This window comes from the organism of the source record quoted next, unplaced genomic scaffold (genome assembly GCF_019419815.1).
Source record: "Pyrus x bretschneideri cultivar Hongxiangsu unplaced genomic scaffold, Pyrus_bretschneideri_v1 Contig21, whole genome shotgun sequence".
NCBI classification, from domain to species: Eukaryota; Viridiplantae; Streptophyta; class Magnoliopsida; order Rosales; family Rosaceae; genus Pyrus; species Pyrus x bretschneideri.
This window is the reverse complement of record NW_025999513.1, coordinates 1,342,609-1,365,655: the sequence shown is the minus strand read 5'-3', so window position 1 is coordinate 1,365,655 and position 23,047 is coordinate 1,342,609.

Genomic DNA, 23,047 nt, shown 5'->3' with positions numbered 1-23,047 from the left:
TGTCAAAATTAGCTAAATCAGTGATGGTTCAATCTTTTTATTATCTGTTTTATTTCAACTTATAAACTATGTGCATATAATTTTTTTTCTTTGACACATTAATAGTTTTGAATTTGGCTACTTAATTCTATGATTTAGTAGTATTGCTCTTTACTTGCAAGTGAGAGGTCTTAAATTCGATTCTCATAAAAAACGAATTTAAACTACATTATTGTTAGCACATTGTGAGGCTAAGACCATATCTTCTCTTTGGTGTAGATAATATTGTTTGTTCAAAGAAATGTTTGAGTTTGATATTTTCATTTTGACAAATATGACCTTTGAGCAAGAACCTAAAGTATAGATTATTCTGATCGTTGAAATACATTATGAAGGAGCTCTAAGAAAGATGCCTCCATACAATTTGTATGCAAACCTCAATCGCAATTTCCAATTTTTTAAGGAAACCCCTATTGGTAATCTCCCTATACGATAATAGGGTTTTATTTATCGGATAAATAAGACCTTGCAATACCAAGTGCGGTATATAGACATCATTATTAGCATTGTTTTAATACTAATGAGACAGCCTAATGATGACAAGAGTGCTCCAATTCGTGACAATATTATGGTTTGACCAGTCGAGGTTGTTTGTCTCTTGGAAAGTAACAAGTCGGTCAAACAAAAAATAGCTCAAGTTTTGGAATGATGGGTCTGAATTTTATACTACAAGTTGGTCCAAATTTTACATTGCCTGAAGCATTTAGATGGCGTTGCATTTGTTGTATTTAAAAGTGTTTTCATCAGGGGGTCTGTACGTCGAAATAAATAATAATTTTTGGGATAAAGTTGGATTTCATGCCGGCATTGGATCATTACATCAGCTGAATTTAGCAACGACTTCTTCCAACTAAATAATTTCAACTTGACAAGTTTTTGTATGATATAATACCGACCTGGTTACAGCTCTGGTTCTTTACCGAACTCTAGTATATACTTCCTCGTAATATTTAAAATAGGTTATCGTAACATCTCGATCTAATAATAAAATGTGCATAAATTTTATTATATAATATTGTATCGGTGAAGAAAAATATTTAGATAATTATGAACACGTTTTGTGTAAATTGATCCCCTCACCTAGCGCATATGGACTAATATATGATTGATTGAGCTCAGAATTATTTTACTTTTTCGTTGGGGGTGCAATGGATGTGTTTAAGTTATATGGATATAGAAGCAATCTATACAAATACACAAAATAATCAGTGTTTTTGCCTTCTCACTGTAAGTGGAAAGTTTTATGCTTGGCTTTCATAAATGACGAACTCGATGTAGCTAGTGGTTCATTCATAATACATCAAGCTTGTCATTCATTAAAGTTAAGCATAAGATTTCCACTTGCAAAAGAAGGAGAATGCACTGTTTGGAGTAGTATTGTCTCTCCATTCATCTCTCAATGATCAATTTATAAGTTGTTACAATCATAATAATAAAAAAAAAAATTTTACATGAAGTCATAACTCCGAGATTACAAGAATATACACAAAGTCAACAACAAATACAAAGAAATAGCATTAGACCTTAAAAACCTAGTGAGAATCAGTTTTCTTTTCAAGTAGGTATTTGAGTTTAACTTGGAGGCATTGTCTCAAATAAATTTCAAATATGGCCCATAACCAAACCAATGATCCAAATCCCCAATAACTAGATCAGGGATCAAAGAGGGACCCGTCTGAAGAAGGCCCAATGGGACCAACTGAGTTTCTGGACCCTGAAAATATAATTTTATCTGATTTTTCTTTTGACAAGATGATTCTTAATTATATATACATATATTAAACAAGTTCTTTAAGAAAAGGATCTCTATTTTTATGTTTCTATAGAAGAAAAAAAAATACAATATTATGCCAACTGAATTTTATGGTATACCCAAAATTGATATATCGAAAATTTGGTATGACAATAGTACTAGATCTTATCATATAAAAGATTTAGTATGATAATTGGTACAAACATTTTGGTACGATAACTGACTATACTGAATTCGCCACTACTTTTAGGTATCAAATTATTGATCAAGATGTTCTAAAACCCTTTTACAGCCGCAACTACGGCCCGAATGACCCTTTGATTTTGGGTCAAATTTGATGATACGGCCCAAAGAACACAACCCACGGTCAATCATCCAAAAACATATGCCAAACAAGAAACAACCAATATTGTTTTCAGTTAGATGTTTCCACCCATTTATCTTATCAGTTGTACCACATTATCAACTTTCACTCTAAACTTCTACTTTAGCAAATTATCCCTCTAAACTTTTACCTTAGAAAATTATCCTTCTAAACTTTATAGCTAGTCAATTACTTTTGCATCGTTTATGACAAAAAAAAAAAAAAAAAAAAGAACACAAAAAACTTTTCCATTGTTATATTACTCAACATTATTTCCATAATTCCATCCAAATTAGTCAAGTGCCTTCCTTATTCATGAGCAAATGCGACTTTTTACTTCACTAAAATTCATTACAACAAAACCCAATTCCCCCTCTGGCAAGTTTGATCCATAGACCGGAATATAGCATTAAGATGATGCTTTAGCATCTTAAGTGGCTTGCGTTTTGTCCACATGACAAAGAACAAAAGAACGAATGAAAATTTGATGACAAAAACTGATAACTGGCTATTTATCAGAGTTGCGAGGAGTGAGGGGGTGGGGGAGGGTAACTATTTTAAATAAGAAAATAACAATTGCTTACAGGTTCATCAGATTAATCGGAAACCTTTAGTTTATTACATTAATAGGCCGTAATCCGAACTTAAAAACTTTTTTCAATATTGAATAGAAAATCACCCATAAACTAATATAGACTTTTTATAACTTTATATATATATATATATATATATATATATATATATATATAGACACACACAGACACACACACACTAAGAGGATGAGGGGAATGGGCTAAGTCTCACAACCAATCTCTACTAAGAAAACATGATTTCCGATGGCCTGAGAGAACCTGAAATGTTTTTGCGAGTCTTTTAGTCCCTTAAACAAGTAGACTGTTGTGGCGAAGCCACCAACTGGTCCCCTTTTAAAAAATTTAGAAGGTGTTGTAGTCTATTTTATCTGACAAGGAGAAAGAGGGCCCGCGACAAGGAGAAGAGAGAGAGAGAGATTTGTTTGTAAAATTGTAGGGGAATGTGTGTGTTGTTATCCCTCCTACATTGTGCCTTTATTTATAGTAGTAAAGGGAGAGAAGATATTCCTTCATCCCCAAGGAATACAAGATACAATAGTAAAGGATAACTAGAATCAAATTTAATCTAGGATTTGCACAATCATACTTAAACTAGGAATGTTTACAACACTCCTCCTCGAGAAACTAGGAATGTTTACAACACTCCCCCTTAAGTGTGTAAATACTCAAGGTATATTTAACATCACGCAGAAGTTGAGGAACTCATTGGCACTGATTCCAAAGAACAATGCTTATTCTCAATAAGGTAGGAACTTGCATAAGTAGTAAGTCTCACTAAAAACCCTAAGGCTATGGCAAAAACTCGAGAAGGGACAAAATCCATAGTCTAAGGAAAAATGTATGAGAAATGCAAAGTCAAAGAAACATCTACAGGACGTCATCAGGGATATGACCAACCCAAGGTAGGTGCCTCGTTAAAACCTAGTTTGGTAGCAAAAACCCAGTGGAAAAAATGCTCCTAACCATAGAGAAAAAGAGTACATTAAGATAAAGCAAGTATCTACAAGATACTCCCCCAGAGTTTGACATAGTTCCAAAAGAGAAAAAGCAAAATTACAACTCAGAAAGTTTGTGCATACCAATTCCTTGAACAAGCTTCTGAAACGTCGTATTCGGCAGTGATTTGGTAAAGAGATTGGCCAGATTGTCTTGTGAACGGATTTGCGTGACTTTAATCTTCTGATGATTTTGTTGTTGATGTGTAAAGAAAAACTTTGGCGCAATGTGCTTGGTGCTGTCTCCTTTGATGTAACCCTTCTTGAGCTGTTCAATGCAAGCTGCATTGTCTTCAAAAATCGTCGTCGGGGCATTAACGGCGGGATAAAGATCGCAGGAGCTTCGAATATGGTCTACTACTGCTCTCAACCAAAAGCATTCCCAAGTTGCTTCATGTAAGGCGAGAATTTCAGCATGGTTAGACGAAGTGACAACTAAGGTTTATTTAGTTGACCTCTAAGAGATTACGGTGCCTCCAATGATAAAGACATAAACGCTTTGAGAATGCGCCTTGTGCGGATCAAATAAGTATCCTGCGTCAGCATAACCAACAAGGCGAGAATCGACTCAAGCAGTAAAAGGTGCGGCGTCATTCGAGAATTCGTAAGGATAGAACAAACCCAAATCCATAATACCTTTAAGGTAATGGAAGATGTCTTTCATGCCAGTCCAGTGTTTGCATGTAGGTGCATTACTGTATCTTGCCAAAAGATTAACAGCGAAGAAGATGTTAGGCCTAGTGCATTGAGCTAAGTACAATAAAGCGCCTATCGCACTTAGATAAGGAACTTCAGGCTCCAAAATCTTTTCATCATCCTCTTTTCGGACGGAAGGCATCTCATTTTGCATCTAGTGATCGAACGACCATAGGAGTACTTGAAGGTTTCGCTTTATCCTCATTAAAGCGGTGCAACACCTTCTGGGTGTAGTTCGATTGATGTACTAGGATTCCATCCGAACAATGCTCTATCTTGAGATCGAGACAGTATCAAGTCTTACCTAGATCTTTCATCTCAAATTCTGACTTCAAGTGTGTGGCAGTTCTCGCAAGCTCTTCAGGAGTTCCGATAAGATTCATGTCATCGACATATACTGCAATAATCGCAAATCCGGAATGTGACTTCTTAATGAACACACAATGGCATAGTTCGTTGTTCACATATCCTTGACTAGTCAAATACTCACTCAGGCGGTTATACCACATTCTTCCGAATTGTTTCAAATCATAGAGTGAACGCCTCAGCCGAATTGAGAGCGTGTTCTGGGGTTTGGAAATATTTGAACCAGTCAGTGTAAGTCATTTGGGAACTTTCATATAGATTTCTGTATTAAGATCCCCATAGAAGTACACGATTACTATGTCCATCAGTTGAATATCCAGTTTTTTGGAAACTACCAAACTGATAAGGTAGTGAAAAGTAATCACATCTATAACGGGTGAATAAGTTTTGTCATAGTCAATCCCGAGGCATTGTGAGAAGCCTTGTGCAATAAGATGAGCTTTGTAACGGACAATTTCATTCTTCTCATTACGTTTTCGAAAGAAAACCCACTTGTAGCCAACAATCTTCACATGTAGAGGCGTATGAGCTGCAGGTCCAAACACCTTACGTTTCGCAAGCAAATCGAGTTCGACTTGGGTTGCTTGTTTCCAGTTTGACCAATCAATTCTATATCAACATTCATTAACGGAACACGGTTTAATGTCAACGCTTAACATGATCTCAGTAGCTACTACAAATGCTAATGCATCGTGGACAATCATCTGATTTCTACGCCACACATCATCTAAGCTAGCATAATAGACTGAAATCTCAAGATTCTCGGGAGGATGATTCGTTTCTTCAAGGACGGTTCCATAATCTAAAATTTCCTTATGAGTTAGATAGAATAAGTAAGCGATAGTCAGATTCATGGTAGGCTCTTCGGGACCTTGTGCCGTGGTTTTCCTCTTTTGGGGGTGTGAATCCTTTGAACCAAAGGGTCTGCCACGCTTTTGTGTAGAGGCAAATGATTGGCTATCCGCTAATGTACGTGGATCACCAAGGTTGGCGTCCTGGGCTTCCAGGAGGACAGTCCGTCATACATTTGGTACATTCATCTTTGCAGGTGTATTTGCAGCTGGAATATATGATCTTGTCATGCACACTATATCGGTGAAAGCATCTGGCATGCTCTGAGTTATGCTCTGAAGATCTAATATGCACTGCACTTCAGTTTCAGAGTGAGTGGTGTGGGGATCTAAATGAGACAAAGTGGGAGTTGTCTATGATAATTCATGTCGTTCTTCAGGAACGGTGACGTTCTTGTCTCCCCCTAACGACGGGAAGACTATCTCATAGAAGTGACAATCCGTGAAATGAGCGGTAAGTAGATCGCCTGTCAAAGGTTCTAAGTAACGAATAATCAAAGGAGAATCATATTCGACATAGATTCCCATCTTTCGCTGAGGCACCATTTTTGTACGTAAGGGCGGTGAGATTGGCACATATACCGCACAACAAAAAACGCGCAGATACGATATGTTGGGTTCGTATCCGGTAACCAATTGAAGGGTACTAAATGGTTGTGTCGCAACAGGCATCAGGCGGACCAACTTTGCTGCGTGCAATATTGCATGGCCCTAAGCAACAATTGGGAGCTTGGTGCGTATGACCAACGATCGAGCAATCATTTGTAAGCACTTAATGAAAGCCTCTGCCAGGCCATTCTGGGTGTGAACATGGGGTACTAGATGTCAACTTCAACCCCAACTGACATGCAATAGTCATCAAAAGTTTTAGATGTGAATTCTCCAGCATTATCCAATCAAATAGATTTGATTGGATAATCAGGATGGTAAGCCCTGAGCTTGATAACCTGGACTAACAATTTGGAGAATGTATCGTTCTATGTGGACAATAAGCACACGTGTGACCAACGTATGGAAGCGTCAACCAAAACCATAACGTATCTAAATGGTCCGCAGAGAGGGTGAATCGGTCCACAAATGTCCCCATAAATCCGTTGTAGAAAAATGGGAGGATTCGAACGAATCTTGTCATAAGAAGGCATAATAATAAGTTTTCCCATTAAACATGTTTAACATGTGATTCCTTAGATCGAACCTAAACTTCGAGTTAGTGGATGCCCGTGTGAAAATTTAAGGATACAGCGCATCAATATTCGTCTAGGATGTCCCAAATGATCATGCCAAATTGTAATTTCGTGCGCAGTCCCAATAGTAGGGCCAGCCACATAGTGGCATTCAATGGGGTGTACGGTCGTAGTATACAGACCACTCGGGTTACACTTTATCTTCTCTAGAACATGCTTCTGGCCATATTCATAGGAAGTAATGCATAGAAATTCAACTCCGTTTTCTATGTGGGTTTCAGCGTGGTAATAGTTATTTCTAATGTCCTTGAAACTTAGCAACGTTTTTCCGAAACATGGAGAATAGAGTGCCTCATCAATGGTCAAGATTGTACCATTGGATAACATTATACGTGCCTTACCGTATCCTTCTATCAGGTTAGACGGGCCTGAGAGGGTTGTCAGAGGTGCATTTTTAGGTATGAAGTTATTGAAATAGATGCGTTCACGCAAAACAGTGTGCGTTGTTGCACTATCTGCCAAACAACTAACTTTCCCACTAGTCATACCGAGAATGAAAAGTTAATTTGAATCGGTCACATGCATAAAAGTTCGTAAAAAAAAATATCAATTCAAAGTAATTTCATTTATTCAAGGATGGTAATTAATTAAAACTTAATATCCAAAAACAAATCACCAACTAATTATCCAAACATAAAGGAAAATTGTTCAAAAATCAACCAAAAAACAAGGGGGCTAGGGAGGGGGGTGTTCAACCACGTAGTAGAATTCGTCCCTAATTGTCTTATTTCAACTAAAAGATAAGTCTATGTCTAAGATTCTAATCTTCCATAGGGGTGTTATCCTCTTGAAAGTCAGAAACCTCCATCTTTGTAGTCTCTAATTTGTCCACTTGCATGAAGTTTGATTCAAACTTTTTACGATGAGAATGATATTCATCTACAACCTTCTTAGGAGCTCGGCAAACATGGGACCAATGGTCCTTTGAACCACAGCGATAACACATGTCTGCATCTATGGTTTCAGGTGCTTTGCCTTTATTCTTGAAGTTCGGGGCCTTGGGAATGAGGTTTGGGTGCTTCTGGGCTTTGTTTCCTCCCTTAGATGGGCCTTGGCTCTGTTGACCTTGGTGGGATGGCTTCAAGCCGCCCCTACCATGCCTCTTTAGGTGTTTTGGGTGTTTGTTTGTGCTATAATGTGCTTTAGGCATAGCAGTCGCCTTAGTAGGTTGAGCTTGATGATTCTTTATCAACAGCTAGTTCTACTTTTCAGCAAGAAGTAAAATAGAGATCAAATCCGAGTACTTAGTGAACTTCTGAGCTCTATATTGTTGTTGTAGAACAATATTAGAAGCAGAGAAGGTCGAATAGGTCTTATCCAGGAGATCTTCTTCAATCAAAGTTTCATTGCAAAACATGAGAAGTGATCGGATTCGATAAACTTCAGAATTATATTCATTCACAGACTTAAAGTCTTGGAAGTGTAAGTGCTTCCAGTCGTGTCTTGCTTTAGGCAAGAATATATCCTTTTGGTGATCAAAGCGATCAGCCAAAGCAACCCATAATGCACATGGATCCTCCTCAGCATGATAATTAGTTTGCAGAACGTCATAGATATGTCTTCGGATGAAGATCATAGCAGTGGCCTTTTCAGCTTCGCCAACAGGCTCATCCATTGCTTATTCAATAACAGGACGCAAGTTATTTTGCAATGAGGTGGAGCTTCACATCTTGAACCTACTTGAGGTACCTCCAAAGCGATGAAGTCGAGTTTGTTCAAATTCAACGTGTTCTTATCACAAAAGAGATGGACAAGATGTGATTAGTGTAATCGAGAAAAAATCAATCCATTCACGTAGGAGTAAAACACACAGGTTCTAATAGACATGTATTGGTTTAATTTTCCATGAAAAACTTCGGGTTTTCACGAGTGATGTTTTTAAGTGAAAACTTCAGGTTTTCAAACAAGGCATGTTTATAAGAAACTTTGGTTTCAAAATAATTATGAACTTCAAGTTCATATATTCCTGCAGGCAAACACAAATATATATGCAAACAAATATGCAAAAATAGACTTTTTAGATTTATAATTATAATTGAATTGATTTATTTAGACTTCTAAGCAAATTAAAGTGTGGGTGAAAAAATATAAAACCCATTGGGCCTAAAATAATTAGGCGAATAAAACTCGGGGCCCAAAAAAAAAAATGAAGCCACGGGTGGCTAAAACAAAATTGTGCCAAGTATCTCAGGTCCAAGAATTGGGTTAGGGGTCTCGGGTGGGGCTGTAGGCCCACGGTGAGTACTGGGCAGGGATTGGACTACTACAGGCAGACCCAAAAAAATACTAAAAAAATGATTTTTTTTTTAATGCGGGCCGTGAGAAACAGTTTGGGCCGAGGGAGCTCTAAAGCCCAACAGGCTGGAGCAGTATACCCAAAAAAAAAAAGAGGCCAAGCCCAGTGGCTTGGTTTCGGCTCGGCGCAAGCTGCAAGCTTGGTAGCACGTGGGAGACAATAGGAGCCCAAAGGGCCCAACTATGTGTGCACGGTGTGGCCCATCACCATGGATGGGGTAAGGCAAGACACGGGTTCAAAGAACCTTAACTGTTCTAATCGCAATTTTTTTTAATTCAATTATATACAAAAACAATAATATGTTAATTTAATTCAATGTGATGCATATACAAATATATTTGATTCAATTCGTAGCAAATATCAAATTCACATAATTCAACAATTATGATTATGAGGCATACACAATTTATGTAGAATATAAAATACGTAAAACGTAAAGTTGGGTCATGCATCATGGTGAATGTTCATGCTATTAGGGCTGCAAAAATATTGAGTGCTAAGCGTAGCGGTAGGAGAGTACTGATAATGTGTTGTGGTGTATTTTATCTGACAAGGAGACAAAGGGCTGGCGACAAGGAGAAGAGAGAGAGATGTGTTTGTAGAATTGTAGGGGAATGTGTGTGTTGTTATCCCTTCTACATTGTGCCTTTATTTATAGTAGTAAAGGAAGAGAAGATATTCCTTCATCCCCATGGAATACAAGATACAATAGGAAAGGATAACTAGAATCAAATCTAATCTAGGATTTACACAATCTTACTTAAGCTAGGAATGTTTACAATAGAAAGAAAAAATATCTATAATTCGTTTGGGTTATTATACAAAATGGTCCTTGAGATTTGCATGATCAATAGAAATGGTCCAAGAGATTGAAAATCAATAGAAATGGTCCCTGAGATTGTCCACCATCCATGATTTTGGTCATTCCGTTAAAAACTCTTTGGGCAATTTTCAAAGCTTCGTAACTCATTTGATTCTTAACCAAATTTGACCCATAATATATCAAAATCAAGATAAGAAAGTGTAGAACAAGATTATACCATTTGGAAGCCCAATGATTACCGAAGATGGCCGAAAAATAGCTTGAAAAGTGATTGGTCCGCGGGAAAATTGAAAAACTCACCGGAAACTAGGTAAATTTTAAACGTTCATAACTTCTTCAATACTCAACGAAATCGAGTGATTCAAACCAAAAATTATACTTCTCGACAAGACGAAGAGAATGGTATCTTTCTTTATTGTTAACTCACTGTGGTTTGGCCGAAAAACTACTGGAAAGTGGCTAACTCGAAAATGGTTAGCCACTTTCGAGCCGTTTTCCGACCAAACCACAGCGAGTTAGCCTTCGTAAAAGGTACCATTCTCTTCATCTTGTCAAGTATTATTTTCGTTTTTGAATACATGATTAGGTTGAGTATTGAAGAAGTTATGAATGTTTAAAGTTTACCCAGTTTCAGGAGAGTTTTCCAGTTTTCCTGTGGACCAGTCACCTTTCAGGCTATTTTCCAGCCATCTTCGACAACCATTGGGCTTCCAAATGGTATAATATTATTCTACACTTTCCTATCTTCGTTTTGATATATTATGGGTTGAATTTGGTTAAGAAATGATTGAGTTACAAAGCTTTGAAAATTGCCCAAAATCGTTTTTAACGAAAGGACCAAAATCATGGATGGTGGACAATCTCAAGGATCATTTTGTATAATAATCTTTGTTGGGCAATACAGTCAATAGATAAATAATAAAGTAATGGAATTAATTGGATATATAAGACAAACCAGGGTCTCTCCAATACAACATTGTAATAGTCAAAGACTCAAGTAAGACCTGGATTTCAAATATAAAATGTATGGATTAAGTAATTAATCATGCAAAAGTCTTCAAACAAAGTTCCAAACCACAACATTTAAATGGGATTTCGCTTCTGCCAGCATTAACTAGTCTAACTCTTGTCTTCTTGTTTGCTTGGACGTGAATTCAATATATGGTTCTATCATGTCTTCTACTTAAGTTAATTAATGTATTGTCATGTTCACCATTATGTTGTGTTCTTTGTTCAATAATGTATTGTCATGTGCAAATTCTTCTTCACATAACAATGTTTTATGAGATCAAAACACTATATGACAATAAATTTGTTTCTTATAAGTCGTCTCATTAAACAAATCCTCCCACTTTTGCCCACTACTCACTTTTGATCTCATTTATTGCCATTTTCTCGTGTGTTTCCCTCTTTGGGCTTCGGTTTTGGCAACAAAGTCCAAAGTCCTACATGTCCTTGATATGTATTTCAATGATGAATTGGTGAACTTGTTTTCTTAACAGTGCAATATTGATACACCAGAAATTATGGAAGATGAACAATAAGAAGAAATTTAGAGAGATTTAGAGAGAAGAAATGAAAGCTTTGTATTTATGAAAAAGTGAATCATTCCACGCTGAGCTGCTCACAACCTTTTTGTACACGACTAATCTGATGACTAACTTTCGTACACAGTAAGCTTCCTTATAACCACTCTAACTAATTATTAACTGTTTTCTTGATGACATGGCATATGATGTGGCATTCCTCAATCAACATAAGTCAACATCCTCTCTTAATCTCAACTAGGGTAACCTAGTTTGAGATTGAAACAATGAGGAGTGAATGTAGGATTATGCAATCCTTTAGTAAGCACATCAGCTGTCTGGTCATCTGTAGGAATATATTCAATCATCAAATCACCTTGATGTACCCTTTCCCTGACAAGGTGATAATTTGTATCAAGGTGTTTGATCCTTGAATGATATACTAGCACCAAGTGCTATGGCAGACATGTTATCATAGTGTATAGTTGGTGGAACAAACAATAGAACGCCCAAATCCTTCAAAAGCATTTGAACCCAAGCTACATCTGCTGCAGTGTGTGCCAATGCTTTGTACTCTGCTTCTGTTGAGCTTCTCGAGACAGAAGTTTGTTTCTTAGATTGCCAAGAGATTAGATTACTCCCAAGGTATACAACATAACTAGTCACTGACCTTCTTGTATTTAAATCAGCAGCCCAATCAACATCTAAAGATGTTGTTAAATGAACATTTGTATCAGAAGAATAAGTGACTCCATATTCTGCAGTCCCTTGTAAATATCGAATAATCCTTTTAATAACACACAAATGCACATCTGTTGGTGATGTTATGAATTGACACACTGAATTTACAGCATAAGTTATATCTGGCCATGTGAATGTAAGATACTGTAAGGAACCAACCAAGCTTCTGTACAAAGTTGAGTCCTGCAATGGTTTGCCCTCATTAAGTAGCATCTGACTATGAGGTTTACATGGAGTGTTTGCAGGTTTACATGACTCCATCCCAGCCTTATGTATAAGATTTTTTTATATATTTGGATTGATTTAAAAAAATATCTCCATTAGCTTTGTAATGAATCTGTAATCCCAAAAAGTATGTAAGTTGCCTCATGTCTTTCAAGTTAAATACCCCAGCCAAGTTATCAATCACTTTCTGAACTTTAGTAGCATTTGACTTTGTGAGTATTATGTCATCCACATAGAGTAATAGGACAACCACATCATTTCCATCAGTCTTCACAAATAAGCTAGTATCTGAAGAAGATACAACAAACCCCAGTACTGGTAAATAACATGTAAACTTTGAATTCCAGGCTCTAGGTGCCTGTTTGAGACTATATAGTGACTTCATTAGCTTTCACACATAATTTGGATGTGAGGGATCCACAAAACCTTGAGGCTGCTTCATATATACCTCTTCTTATAGTTCACCATGCAGAAATGCATTTTTAATGTCTAATTGTCTCAATTCTCACTTATATATTGCTGCCAAAGACAATATTAACCTTACTATAGTATGTCTCACCACTGGACTAAAGGTCTCTAAGTAATCAAGACCTTGTTCTTGTGAGAACCCTTAAGCCACAAGTCTGGGTTTATACCTAGAAACACTTCCATCATGATTTTTCTTGATTTTATACACCCACTTACTCCCAATTATTGATCTATCCAGTGGAGGAGGAATTAACTGCCAAGTCCCTTGAGCTTTAAGTGCATTATACTCATCTTGCATTGCAATCTGCCACTGAGAGATTGTACATGCTTTTCTGAATGTTGAAAGCTTATTTGAATCTTTAATTGCAGCAAGAAATGAAAACCCACCAGAAAACTCATATTCATCTTCTAATTGCAAAGTTTTTAATTCTGGAAATGAAGCAATAAAACCTATATATGACCTTCTTGTAATTGCTCCTGACTTTAGTCTTATGACCATTGGATGACTTGATTCCTCATTAACCACCGATGAAGATGAAGGAGAAGAGATTAGACATGTTACCTCTAATTGTGATGTTTCTTGGACAGGCAACAATGATATTGTACCTTAAGTAGATGCTGAGGGAGTAAAGAAGGAAGAGCTATATGATGCATTAATGAGATCTTGTAAGACTTGAATTGAAGAACTAAACTCTTGTGTAGTGGTCCTTATCCCTTCTTCAACTATTGTTGGACTTGCAAATTGTTGCTCTTAAGACTGAGATGATGAGTCAACATGTGAATTTGTTCCAAAATTAGATACTTGAACAACAATATATGATGTTCTTGTATTCTGTGCCCTACTTGTATTGCCATTGAATTTTGTACCTTGCAACTTACAGGGAAAGACACTTTCGTCATGAATGACATGTCTTGAAAGAACTAGCTTGTTACCACTTTTATCATAGCACACAACATCTTTAAATCCAGCAACAAACCCCAAGAAAACACATTGTTTAGACCTTGCTTGAAGCTTATTTTGATTGTATGACCTTAAGAATGGATATACACTTGAACCAGAAATTTTCAAAGTATGCAAAACTGGATCTTTATGAAACAACAACTGATAGGGTGACTTCATGCCTAAGTTCTTACAAGGCATTCTATTATCAGAAAAGTAGCATGATTACAAGCAAAATTCCAAAACTATAATGGAACACTAGCTTCTGTTAACAATGTTATTGCTGTTTCCACTAGATGTCTATGTTTCCTCTCAGGAAGTCCATTTTGCTAAGGGGTGTAAGGACATGATACATAATGTACAATGCCTTTTGAAGCTAAGAAAGCTTTAAACTTGTTACTTAAATACTCAGACCCACCATTAGTTTGTAAACACTTGATTTGAACATTAAACTGAGTTACAACAAATGAGTGAAAATTGATGAACACTTGAAACACATCTGATTTATTGATAACAAGAAATATCCACATAAATCTTCAAAACTCATCAATGAAGCTTACATAGTACCTATAACCTTCTAGAGACCTAGTTGGAGTTGGCCCCTATATGTCAGAATGTACCTTTTCAAACAAAGAGCTAGCTCTAGTTTTTTTACACAGAAAATGGTTGCCTACACGTTTTTCCAGAAAAGCATGAAGAACAAACTGAAGGTGAAAGGTCCTCACCAACAGAATGTCTAAAATTCCTGAGCATGGCAGAAAGTACTTCCTCAGATAGATGCCCAAGCCTTTTATGCCAAACCGAAACCTTCACAACTTTCCTAAGTAATGCAACCGCCTGATTTGAACCAGCAACAAATTTTCTTGAAAACACATTAACTGGGATCTCATATGGCTCTCCTTTACTCCTGCCTTGGTACAATATCATTGCTGTTACCTTGTTCTTTATAAAAAACACAACTTCATCACAAATAAACCAACAACCATTATCCTTGCACAATTGCTTTACAAATAAAAGATTGACTGTAATTGTTGGAACATGCAGTATATTTCTTAAAAACAAAAAATGTTTTGGAGTAGACAGAGCGACAAAACCAATGTGTTTAACATTCAAACCTTCACTATTTCCAATAGTAATTTTCTCATCACCATTATACTGCATTGGTTTATTCAGATTGGCGAGATTTGGTGTCATATGATGGGATGCACCAGTGTCTAGTACCTATTTATCAACTGCAGGAAATTCTTGTACTTTTTGTCCAAATTCTGCTGCAGAAACTTGTGATGGAACTTAAGCTGAATAGGCAGTGAAAGTAGGAGGTGAATGTGCACCCTGATAGGAATAGTTATTCCTATGTCTACATTCCAGAGCACTATGACATTTTTTCCCACAAATTTGACAAATTGTAACCTGATAGCCATCACTCATATTCGAATAGTTTGCAACAGTATGACTTCTGCGAGAACAAATCTGACATTCAACTACAACACCTGTTTTGAAGTTTGTATTACCATTCCAAGAAGACCTATTCCCAGTGTTAGAGTAACCATTATAGTTATTTCCCCATCTATGTCTATTCCCATTGTAATAAGGCCTTGAATTATTGAAAGACCTATAACCACTCCCGTTGTAGTTCTGAGAAGTATTATACCCCTGAGAAGTATTATACCCATTTATGTTTTGAAACTTGTTGTTCCCTTGATAACCCTGATTATCACTAGATCGTGATCCTGCATTTGAACTTTCTCCTTGTGAATACCTTGAATTTTGATGGCCACCCTTCGCCCGATCTCCTTGAACATACATTGCAGCTATGCCACTTGCTAAAGTAGTGATTCTTGCTTTTATAGCAGATTCAGCACCAGTCAACTATGCTCTGAAATCTTTCAACGTAATAGAAGTATCCCTTGCTAAAACAATAGTCTTTACAATATCGAACTCTGGTGGTCATCCAGATAAAGCAATGATAACCACATCATTATCAGTAACTCTCTCCCCTGCAGACACAAGCTGATCATGAATAGCTTTCAACTGGAGCAAATACTTGTCAATAGAGTCATTTCCCTTTTGAATTGCATGGAACTCAATTTTGAGTTGATTGATCCTAGCCCTTGACACAGAAGCATATCATTCTTGTAAATTTGTCCAAGCTTCATTAGATGTTTTACACCCTATCACATACTCCATAACATCATCTGATAGAGTAGCAATTAACAAACTCAATAGTGCTATATCTTTCTGAACCCAAGATTTATAGGCCTTTGTTATTGCTATAGTCACTCCATTCTCAGTGTCAATCACAAACTTTGGTGGACAAGGAGATTCACTAGTAAAGAACTCTAAGAAATCATACCCTCTTAAAACAAACTGAAACTGATAATTCCACTTAACAAAATTTTCATCTTGCAACTTCACAGTTAACATGCCAAGCAAACTTTCAATTCGTACTAATTTATCAGACATCTTAATCACTTAATTCTTCTTACAACAAATAGTTTTCAAGAATTTCAAAATTCGCAAATCACAACACACCAACGATCAACTTCAATAACTAATCTTTTTTACTCCAATCTTCAACAATTATCAACTCTTCAAGATAACAAACTCATACTTTTGACATTCACACTACTTCTTGGCATCGGCCTTTTGGATTTATACACTTCAAATGCACATATTTCAACAATTTCACAAATCTTTGACTCTAATCTTCTCACAACACACATACACTTCTCTATCATCAACAAATCTTGGCATCAGCCTTAATCGAATACTTAAAGAAAACCTATATATGAAAAACCAAAAGAAACACCTCAATTCACCATATATCTTCACTGAAGCAAAAACACAAACATGATGCGCAGAGAGTAAAGAAAGAAAATCAACAACCTGATGCAAGGACCCTAGATCCAAGATCCAAAGAAAAACAATCAGCAAGCCTTCAAGAACATCATCGAACCTCCAAGAACTTCAACAGAACCTTCAACGATCATCCCCAAAAAATTGCTCAGAGGAAGAGAAACCCCAAATTTATGGTGTATCAATATTTAGAGAAACCCCATAATTTAACAGTGCAATATTGATACACCATAAATTATGGAAGATGAACAATAAGAAGAAATTTAGAGAAATTTATTGAGAAGAAATGAAAGCTTTGTATTTATGAAAATGTGAATCATTCCACACTGAGCTGCTCACAGCCTTTTTATACATGACTAATTTGCTCACTAACTTTCTTACACAGTCAGCTTCCTTATAAACACTCTAACTAATTATTAACTATTTTCTTGATGACATGGCATATGAAGTGGCATTCCTTAGTCAACATAAGTCAACATGTTTAAGCCCTTACAGAATCTCCAACAGAGATGTCTGTTTTCAGGTGGCAATGCCAAATCAAAAAAGAAAAACACACGAAAGAGCTCCAACCGAAGCTGTTTAAGCTCACATGGATTGACCCCTTTGATGCATGCCCTCAAAATTGGCAGCGAGGAGAGAAGGTGTCAATTTCTCCATTTTCTTGGTTTCATACTTGGAGCCCACGTAACATTTCTGTTATTAGAGTGAATTTTAACTTCTTTTCACCCAACTTTTAGTATATCAAGACTGAAAGAATAACAAAGAAATGATGCGTTACGAATGTGACACACAAATTAAACCCTATTTGTGACAATTGTAGTAATGATGTAAGTAGGGATCGTTCTAACCGGGGATTAACTAGGGGTGCTAAACACTTTAAACTGACTCAAATAAATAAAACTAACCTTTAAAACACTCAACTCACTTAACAAAAACTCAAAATAAGTCCACAAGACTCCAAATACTTAAAAACACAAAATAAGATAGATTGTAATGACTAAGACTAAACAAAATATGGGGGGGGGGGATTGAGGTTTTGACGAAATTAAACTAAAATGCACAGATTGCAATTAAGGGCAGAATTTAAATATGAATGTGATGAAAATATGGATGAATGCTAGCTAGAAGGTTCTTCTCCACACATGTTACACTTGCATACAAGATGATTTTCGGTTGGTCTTTCGATGAATTATGAAACTCAACACCCCGGGTTAATTAGGTCCGCTTAAATTAACCGTCAAGTTTTCCTTAAGTTAATGAATTGGATGGGTTAGCGCAACACAATTCACAACATTCTCCAAAAGTCCTTTACGTGAAAAGCACAATAAAGATACAATCAAAGATCATTAAGCATCATGGAAACTATAAGTGTTGACGAGGCATTCGTTACTATGATGAGCATGAAACTAGTGCCAAGAATTCATTTAACGCGATTGTTTATAAGCAACCTCCACTACTTGTGAATATAAGTTCATAACTATTAGGTGAAACTCACTTATATTCTAGCGTCATATTCATGCATGAAAATTAAGCGTGCACTCTCAATAAACATACATAAATAAGTTATCAATCAAAAAGTTAAACAAATTGAATCCACAACTCATGAAATTCCAACCAAAGGTAATCAATTCATATTGCAAGCATAAACATGGTTTCGAATCACCCCCTAGCCAATAGGGGGTTTAGTTCCTCATACGTACAAGACAAAGATAAGTAAATTTAACCATTGAAATCAAGGAGAGAAAACACCTAAAAATTCCAACAACTCAAACTTGAATTGTATGAACGTTTAGGCCCTCTTCTCCTCCTCTTTGTTGTAGCACAAGGTCTAAGGAAAGGTTTTGGGGTGGTATTTGTATGGAGGAATGGATGTGTGATGGTAGGGTAGTGTTTTGGAGGGATGGGGAGTGGTTGGAGTGGAAGGGGAAATGCACGGCTTTAGGATAGATTGGGTGATGGTAGGGGGAAGTGCACGGCTAAGGCTTTCTTTATGGTGTGAAGTGTGTATGAATGGATGTGTGTGGGAGATTATGGACGAATTTCTGTGATGAATGAAGGTGTGGAATGGTGTGGATGTGTGATGGGATTGCATGGTTTTATAGGGAGAGAATGGGAGAGAATGTGAGAGAATGTGGCTGAATGATTAAAGAGTGAATGGAAGAATACATTTGTATTTGGAGTGCATGATGAATACATGTGGCTGAATTATTTGTTGGTGAGGGGATGCACGGCAATGGTTGTGTTTTTGGGGAGAGAATGGGAATGGTGTGAAGTGTATATGAATGGATGATTAAAGAGTGAATGAATGGGAGAGCATGTGGTTGAATGATGAAGTGGGAAAGCTTGAAATGCAAGGGAATATGCACGGCTAAGGCTTGTTAGAATGGGCTAGGCCCTTTGTTTTATGTCCTAAAGTGCATACAAGGCCTTGCCTTTCGTCCAACACTTTGGCTCCAAGCATAAGCTATCCATCCTTAGCCCAAAAGTGCTCCAAAAGGCTCCAAAATGCACTTCTTTGCTCCTTTAGCCCTTAGAACCTGAAAACATACGAAAATAACTTAAAAGACTTAAAGAACTAAGAAATAACAACGTAAATGCACAAGAACAAGCCAACTAAGTTGCCTAAATATGCTCCTATCAAATTCCCCCACACTTAGCTTTTGCTAGTCCTCGAGCAAAACAGAAAAACAAAAGAACACGAAACTAGACAAAACGAACAAAACACAACCTACACCTTCCAACGTTGCCTCAGGGATTTCCAATGCACATGACATGTTCAAAATTCATTATCTCCACAGATTTTAGTCATCTTCACACTTAAGTACATTCTTAATCATAGTCACCACATACTAGTTCACAATTAAGCATTTAAAACCATGTTTTGAATGTAGTAACATGCCTTAGAGAAATCACTTAATTCCTTACAAGATACTCTCTTATTTTCACACAGACTTTCTGATTACACACCCTACACTAAGTATATGTGAGAAGATTGATGTAAATATGAAACTAAACACTCACATATGTTTATAACAAGGAAAGCACTTTTCTGGAATGTATATGAATAAGATCTCATGAAAGGAATGCTACCAATTAGATGCGAGAACCAGAGATACCATATGCTTACATCAATTCCAAACTCCACATTATTGAAAACATAATGATCAAGATTGAAGCATAAGGATTGTAGCGGGGTAAGGGTGATTGGCTAACAATGAAAGGTAAGGATAACAAACGTTCTTTAAGCAATAGCAAGCAAAGTAATGAAATTTGACACTTAGAATCACTTATGATTGCAGAAACTCACTTAGACACAGAAGGGGAAAATTCACACAACTCTTAGGGCCATATTCAACGTTTTGGACCCTTTCTTCAACTACCACAAACATGTGAGCTTATTTTCACTTATTTCATCCTCTTTTTCTTTCTTTTCACAACTTTTTCTTTTCTTTTTCTTTTTCCACGAATATTTTTTTTTTATGCCTCATTTCTTTTCGTGGCATATCAACACACACACAAAAATTCCCCCACACTTGTTGTTTTGCATATTCGAAGGGATTCCCTCTAAGTCATGCTTACTATGCTTCAAGAACAAGGGTATGGGTGGTCCTAATCTAGGCTAGGTGGGGATGATATGGGTAAACAAAGAACAAAGGCTAACAATGGCTCAATGGGGGTTATGACCTACAATATATATATAGTGCATGGGTTGGCTGTTTGGTTGATGGCTTCACTACACACTTCATCTTGATATATATTATGCAATCATGCTTTGACTGGAATGGATGCAAGTTCTAGCATTTGGAACTAAATGATGAAACGCCTTCTAATTAGCAACCAAGCAAGAATAATGAGATCATGCAACGAGTTTGAAAACAAGAATCACAGATTAATACTCTCCAAAGAATGTTTAAAGCTCAAGTCTCTCAGGGTTATAATGTTTGTTTGAGTTCCTTCCTTCAAGCATGTTACAAAAACTAATTTTTCTTTTAGGATTGCATGTGAAGTCATACATTATAACCATAACCAAGCGTATACCAAGAGTATATCAAACTTTTCTCCATGTTTATAACTCTTTCTTAACAGTCATGCAATTAAAAACCAAATCCTCATCATTGTGTTGGAAGGTACCCTAAGACACAAAAACGACTCAAAACACTTTTTTTAGGCTTTTCAAAACATGTTTTTCAAATTTTTATGTGATTTTCGGAGTTATAAAACAAAACACACTAAAACACTCCAAATCCGCTTAAAAACACTTTAAAAACAGCAAGGAACAACATTGGAAGTTATGGGTGATAAAATCCCACGAATTTGCCTCAACATACTTAGTTACCCCCCCCCACACTTCAATCAAACATTGTCCTCAATGTTTTAAGCCTAAAATCACACCAAACAAAAGTAAACACATAAACAGCAACTAAACATACTAAACATGGCAGAATGTAACTAACAAAGAGAAGAGTTTAGGGACGCAAATCTGGTTATGGAGTGTAAATTCCATCTTCTCCTTGGTGATTGCATTGAGGCTTGATCTTGAGTTTGATTGGAAGATTTTCTGGTTTCCTCCAATCGTTGATTTTCCACAGGCTAATCTTGAACTGGGCTGGAGGATTCTGACACATGGCAGGCAAGCACGAGGTGGAGGTGATGACCTGTTTCTTTGTTCAATCTTTCCAATTCGTATTGAAGAGGGTTAGAGGATAACTCAGCATATGCAGTTGTTGCGTTTGCTGACTATCCACAAGATTGATGTTTCATTGTCACTCGTCTTAGCTGTTTTCCAAGCAAATGTGGTCCCTTCTCTGGAAGTGTATCAACCGTTGAAGATGACTACTCGAGAGCAACGCTAGGTAAACAACCAGGGAATAGATTCCAGGTAGTCGGTTCCAGATCGGAAGACTGACTCCAAGTGCCGGCTGATTGCTCTCTTTCACTTTGCCATGCGAGTAAGAACAAGGACAAAGGAAAAGACAGGGACAGAGCATGATATGAGATACCTTTGCTTTCGCCCTTGATGATATGAGATACTTTTGCTTTTGAAGAAGCAGCGAATGAATCAGCACATATATTTGTTGCGCTTGTCTCCACATGCTTCGATCTACCTTTTCCTCCTGCCTCATCTGTACTCCAGGCATCTGGTATCTTCTTTGGGGGTACATCACTGGTTGAATAGGTGTTCTTAAGGGAAGAAGAAAACTGAGCATGTTGAGAGGTTTGGTTGCAGCTATATTCTCGGCCGAGAAGAAAAGTCATGCGTTTTTGGATGTATGCCTTGCTATGAATGTTGACGTATATAGGAATTGTAATGGCCAGTAGTAGTGCGGATGCGGCAATGACCTCCACGCGTTTTAAACTTTGTCAGAGATCTTTTGACAAAGTTGCACGCTTTATCTGAAAAGCCGAGATTGCGGCTTTGTCACCCACGCTTGTCGGCAAAAGTGTGTAGTTGGGATAATGACCTCCACGCGTTTTCAACTTTGTCAGAGATCTTTTGACAAAGTTGCACGCGTTATCTGAAAAGCCGAGATTGTGTCTGAAGAGTTGGCGAACTTTACGCAGGAAAATCCGGCTTTGAAGAGTGGTGTCTCTTCAATTTTGAATCAGTGGTTGTGTCGCCTCTCCCTTTATAGAGGTATCGATCACCTCTAACATGCACACTTTGAAGATTGCCCATTCGTGAAAATCGTCTCCGGTCCTTTGAGATTTTACTCCATCCAACCCTTCTCTTTTAACATCTTTGAAAATGGCTAACCCATCTAACATTTGCTTAGATTTGAGTCTCAGCAGTGATCCGGTTGCGCCGCGTCAGGGTAATGTATGGTGCCCGTCTTTCTTATCTTCTAATGGTCCTCTTACAGGTGAAGACTTCGTGATGACGGATACAACAACAGTTACGATAGTAGCTAGGAACTTCCTCACTCCTAAAGATAGTAGGCTGCTTTCAGGACGGTCCGATGAGTTGGCCGTTCAAGAGTCCCTAGTTCTCAGTGTTCAGTGTGCGGGCTCTGTGTCCAACATGGGCCAACGCCTACTTGCTCGATCTCGTCAAGTTGAATCATTGATGGCGGAGGTGGAAAATCTTAAGCAAGAGATCAAACAGCTTAAGCACGAGAATAGAGGTTTGCACGTGCTTGCAAATAACTATTCGACAAGCATGAAGAGGAAGCTTGATCAGCTGCAAGAATCTGAAGGTCGAATTCAAAGTGACTGTCAAAGGCTTGCGGCTTTCTTCCAGAGGCACCTTTTTTCTGCGTCATCTAGCGTTCCA